This window comes from Myotis davidii, unplaced genomic scaffold (assembly GCF_000327345.1).
Source record: "Myotis davidii unplaced genomic scaffold, ASM32734v1 scaffold78, whole genome shotgun sequence".
In the NCBI taxonomy this organism is placed as follows: Eukaryota; Metazoa; Chordata; class Mammalia; order Chiroptera; family Vespertilionidae; genus Myotis; species Myotis davidii.
Genome location: NW_006290305.1, coordinates 3,441,996 through 3,448,008, shown reverse-complemented (window position 1 = coordinate 3,448,008; position 6,013 = coordinate 3,441,996).

The window sequence follows — 6,013 nt, the reverse complement described above, 5'->3', positions numbered from 1 at the left end:
GGCGCAGTGCCTGGGCGCGGTGGGCGAGTCTCCAACCCGGGCGCGGACACATCGGGAGAGGCCAGGCCTCTCCAGTCTGGTAGACTTAATGGTCCGCGCGCCGGTGCTCCGCGCCCTCCATCACTGCTCACTCCTGCAGACTCGAAGCTCTGCTGGGTCCTGTCATTCTGCAGACACCTAAGGCACACATCCTGGCATCTGGTGGCGCCCCTGAGCTTACCCAACCCCAAGGAACCTTCTAATGCCTGTGCACAGGCGCAGCAGCAGAGCAGTCAGGGTTTGCACAACTTTGTAGGGCTGGCACTCATGCTAGGACCATACTTACCCACTTGTACTGATGAAGAAGAATACAACCAGACCAGTGACCCAGTCCATCTTTAACCTTGTGAGAAGCTTCAACTCTGAATAGGCTCTGGGAAACCCCAAGTCTCCAAGAATGGGCATCATGGTTCAGATGTGCATCCACTTTGCACATTTGGGGTAATCTTGTTTTTGCCTCAGGTTGTTTTGTTGTTTGTCATGGCTTTGGGGAAAGAGCATGTAGTTCCCCATTTCTCCTAATAATCTCCTTTGACCCCCTTGTTCTCTAGGTAAGATCTAGAGAAATCTGGTTCTAGTTGGGAGAGGTCATTGTGGTTGGGTCCCTTATTTCATGATTACCCAAGAGTGAGGGAGATGTGCTGAAGCACCTGTAGGATCCTCAGGACCAGAATCTGAAGATCTTCTAACCTGTAGAGAGGACCATTCAGAATTGGCATTTGCATCAAGAGAGCAGAAAAGGAAGAATTTGACTTCCCTTCTGCAGCAGCATTCTGGGCTTATATTGGTCTGAAACTATGGAAACTCTGATGATGAAAAGTCTTGATTCTGTCCACCCATGGTCAGAGGGTTCAAAGCCAACAGGAATCCCCAATTCAGGGTGCCCCAAAGAAGGAAACTATTTAGTGCAAAACAGCTCAATTGTGCCACAGCATGAATATGAGGTAGCCTTGGGGCCAGGCCCCTCTGGGCTAGACAGCTCTGCTCTGGTGAGACATCCTCTTTGGTATTTCAGCTCAGCCAAGGAGAGGCAGTCTTCAGTGGAAAGGGAGAGTATGATGGGGAGGGGAGGGGGGAGCTAGCTTACATGGACAGAAGTCCCTGCCCCTGGTCCCTGATTGATATCATGCAAACCTAGAGCCCAAATCCTCACAGTCTGATTGGTCCAAAACACACTGTTCTGATTAGTCAAAATAGAACTGCTATTATTGGTAGGAGATGCAGAGCTCTGATTGGATGGGAAAACCTCAGTCCTATTGGTTGAAATAGGATTCCAGGAACTCCTTTATATGGCCTGGATCAGATGGCAGAAACACAGTGCAAGTAGGCAGCAGGCAGTTCAGCACAGGCTTCTCTGTGAACAGCAGGATGCATGAGAGGCCCCTGTACAAAAATTGCCACTAGGCCTGTTTGTTTGTTTGTTTCTTTCTTCTGTTGTGTTTCTTAATAGGTGTCTTTTTTTCTGAGGGTTCACAGTCCTATATGTTCCCCTCCCTTTTTTTGAGTAAAAGTAAGCTTGTGTTTTGAGCTCATGCCTTCAGAAATTCTCTGAGAATGACAAATAAGCTGTGAACCATAACTTGTTTTTTATGCGGACTGGAGGCAGTGAAATCTTATAGAGATGTGTTCTGGAGTCCTCAAGAAGCTTAGATATTCAAATCCCAAACATAATCATAAACCCAACAGGACGGCTAGAGATAATAGGAAATTAATTGTTAGCAAATTATTGACTACTATCAGGGAATGTTTTGTGTTTTGTAGAAGCCTGACAAAAATCTACACCCATTCTCTCAGGAGTCTAGCGTTTTGGTGTTCATAGGTGGTGGCCTGTCTCTGGTACAACTTGTTTTGGGACCCTAATTAAGGGCTCCCAAAGCCCTCCTGATTTTTAAATAACATTGCATCAATACATGAGTCCTTAGTTTTTTTTTCTGAATATGTTGTCATGTTCTCAGGAGGTTTCCCATTTTAACAACTGCTTAGATTTCTTGGATGTTTAAGCAGTAGACACAGCAGATAGGTGATCTTATCACACGCACTTTTTGCTTACTCTGCCACGTTAAATGTCAATTTAGCTGTTTAATTTTTTAGAGGCGTTTCAGTTGTCTAGGCTGTACCTATCTAGGATTCTCCATCCAGGCTGCATGTCACAGTCACCGGGGGAGCTTTTTGTTGGAATAGAGTACTGTCCTCATTCACAGATCATAATTTCTGGCAACATACAATTGTTTTTCAAAACTAGTATCACCAAAACAGATCCATCGTTATGGAACTGTATTTTCACACTGGGTTTGACACAAGTATGCTTATCAGTATCCAGTGGCATTATATTGTCTTTACAAGGGCTGTTTTACCCTAAAATTTCCCTAATCTGAGGAGCAGCATTTGGTGTCTAGACAGATTTGTTTTGTTTATTTTAAATTGTATGTCATATGTGTGGGGGGTTTTAATTTTATTTATTGATTTGAGAGAGGAAAGGAGAGAGAGAGAGAGACATCAATTTGTTGTTCCACTTATTTGTACATTCATTGGTTGACTCTGGTATGTCCACCGACCAAGGATCAAATCCATGACATTGGTGTATTGAGATGATGCTCTAACCAGCTGAGCTACTTGGCTAGGGCTAGACAGATTTGCTTCTGAGGGCTGCCCAGCCCACTAGGAAGGATATTGGTCCCATTGTTCAAGAGTCCTGCTGCCTAGTGACCTTCATCCTCAATCTGAGCGTGATATTGCCCCAAATCTGGAATGAGGTAGAAAATTCTTCAGGAAAAAAATCAACTACATAAACATATTATTTTGATATTTGATGAGTACTAAAAGCATATGACCTCAAGTTTAGCACTGATAATGAATTAAGCGGCAGTCACTCTGTGTCTGCATCTATTCTACAAGGACCATGAATGGCTTCTCTTGATCACTATTGACACTTTAGTGCCTTGGATTCCTCATCTGTAACTTGAGAAAAGTAATCAAACCTATCTAACACGGAGTGCTATTAATGTATAGAGTGCTTAGAGAAGTGCCTGGTGCATAGTAATAATTCAATGAACATTAGCTGCTATTGTTGTTTTTGTTGTTGTTACCATTGGAAAGCAAGGACTGGTCCTACATTTCTGAAATGGTTATGCTGAAACACAGCAGCCTGCCCTTATATTCAGAAAGACACACTGGCTCTTTGTAATATGTTTAAAAACTGTGGCACAGTTGAGTGATAAATATTTTCCTAAGTGTCTGAGTTTTAGCCATTAAAAAATGTCACTTTGTGCCTTGATGGATTTCTTCTCACCTGTTTAGCTTTTATCGTTTCTGACCTTGGTTTAATGCTACGCTGTTTGACAAAATCATTCAGAAACACCGGCTTTGTTCCAAGTGATAATCTTCTCTAGTATGCTTAATAAGCATACACAAAGTTAATAAGCTTTTCCAGTCTCATGTCAATGATGATTCTCTCAAACACTTTGTCAGCTTCTTTTGGGAGAATTCAGGAGTATCGAAATCAGTGGTTCTCAACCTGTGGGTCGCGACCCCTTTGGCGGTCTAAGGACCCTTTCACAGGGGTCGCCTAAGACCATCCTGCATTTCAGATATTTACATTATGATTCATAACAGTAGCAACATTACAGTTATGAAGTAGCAATGAAAATAATTTTATGGTTGGGTCACAACATGAGGACTGTATTTAAAGGGCCAGAAGGATGAGAACCACTGAAAATGGTAACTTTACAAAACAGGATATCCCAAAGGAATAAAAAATTTGTCAACCTGGCATTTTCTTCTCCCACTGAAATCCACCAAAATCCCTGGGCACCATCTAGCCTGTAGAAACTAACATTTTTAGATATATACATTTCTATGTTTTCATTTGTAAGTGACAATATTTGTTTAGAGGTTATTTGAGTTAGGAGCCACATCGTTTTTAGTTCTTATACTTGAAAAAACTTGGAAGCAGAATGAAAGCCTTTCTTCCTTTGCTAATATATTCTGTGGTTGCACTTTTTTTTATAAAAAAAGCTGTTAATGTAATGTTTACAGCAGACATACTTTCAAGGTCTCTAAATTCCAAAAACTATACAACTTCTAATAATTTGTAGGAGACATCAGCTTATTACACTTCTGCTAAAGAGTTTATCCACTATACAACCTTGCCCACCATCATCCACAGAGAAAATGCACCAAACCCTTCGTGTACTTCTCCCTTCATTGGCTCTTGAACATAACTTCCTGCTGGGTAACATCAAGTTCATACCGCATCTTGAACTACAATTAGTGAGCTGTAATATGGATCCAGGGTCTGAAGCAGATTGCTCACTTGTGTCTGTTGCTCAAGAACCTTGAAAAATCAGCTAACTGGTGTGTACATGCCTTATTTTTCCAATTTGATTGTAGGCTTTCAGAGCATGGACAAAATTATTCTATCACACACACACACACCCTTAATTGGGTATCAAAGATCACATGTGAAAATAAAAGAGCATAAATAATTTTGTGGGGGTTTTTTGTAAAGTTGATACATAAGAGATTGCGAATTTGTGGGGAGGGTGCTCTGCTGAAGTTGGTGACTTGCCTTGGGCACACAGGCACCCAGATGGCTGACACTAAAATATGAAAACCACCATTCATTATTCACAGCAAACACCATGAGCAGATTTTTATCTTGGGGGTTGTCTAGCTGCTTTCTGTGTATTTGGTCCTGAGGTCTTTGAAGAAGCTGGTGGTTTCAATATCATTTCATCCAGAAAGGTTTTTCAAAATGTAGGAGGAGTTTTAAGAAGGAAACTGGAATTTCAGGAACAATTTAGCAGTGACAGGAAATTCAAAGGAAGTTAGTAAGCAAAAATGGTATACAAGTTTTTTCTTTACCTATAACTGCTGAAATAGGAAAATCCTCCTTGTAAGTATCCTAGTAGATATTCATTTCAATAAATACACACTTCAGACTGATTTGGATGTCAGTTGTATTTGTTGGAACTCCATTAGGCTCTCTTCAATGGTCATAGAAATGTTAATTTGCTTAGTAAGCCTAAGTGATTTTCATTCATTAATCTCCTTAAGAGATTTCAAATGTATGTACACATGTGAGTGTTTACAAGTTTTGGAATTGGTTATTTCTAGTTGTTAACATTAACCAATAATTAGGACTCACAGACCCCATTCAATGACTTGAATCAACAATTTGCGGTTTCATCCACTTATTCTCCTGCAGTGCCACCTTTTGGCTAAAAGTATATTGAAAAAATGTAGAGTCAAAAGCAAGCACATTCAATAAATGATTGCGGTCAATGATCTGCTGATGGGCTCAGAAATGATGCAGCAGTGAGCAGACCAACATAGCCACTACCTTCATGATGCAGCCATCAAAGATGAACAAACCATAAACTTGTATTTTTCCAAAATACAAGTTTCTGATATTATACATCTCAAACCAGTAACAACTTTTCGAGATGCCCTAAGAAAATTGTTCTCCCAACTTGGATGAATCCAGGGCTAGCTACACAATTTGTGAGCACCAATGGAAAATGAAAATGGGGATTCCTTGTTCAAAAGGCAGGAAAAAGTTCTGCTAAGGGTATTAAAATATAAAAAATTTCCCCTTTTCCCATAGTCTTCTCAAATTGCCATAGCATTTTTTATTTGTCATTTAATGCTGTTCTATGTGGAGAAAAATGGAAATTATTTAAATTATTAGCGTGAATTTAATCCAAATCTTTATATTGTGCAATCCCAGCTCTAAATGCAAATATAAGAGCAATGAATTCATATGAAGAATTGCTAGATCATTGGAATCACATTTTGTAGCTCACACATGCATTCATATTTTGTTCAAAGCAAAACTGTTGACATGCTTCACAAAACCAATTCAGCTGTTTTTAATTCACTCTCCACTTTCTACCAACACTCTCCACTTGCAGCTTACTGAGAGTAAGAAAGGACTCAAAGGAAAAGAAACTGTGGGTTGTCCATTTTTTCTCTT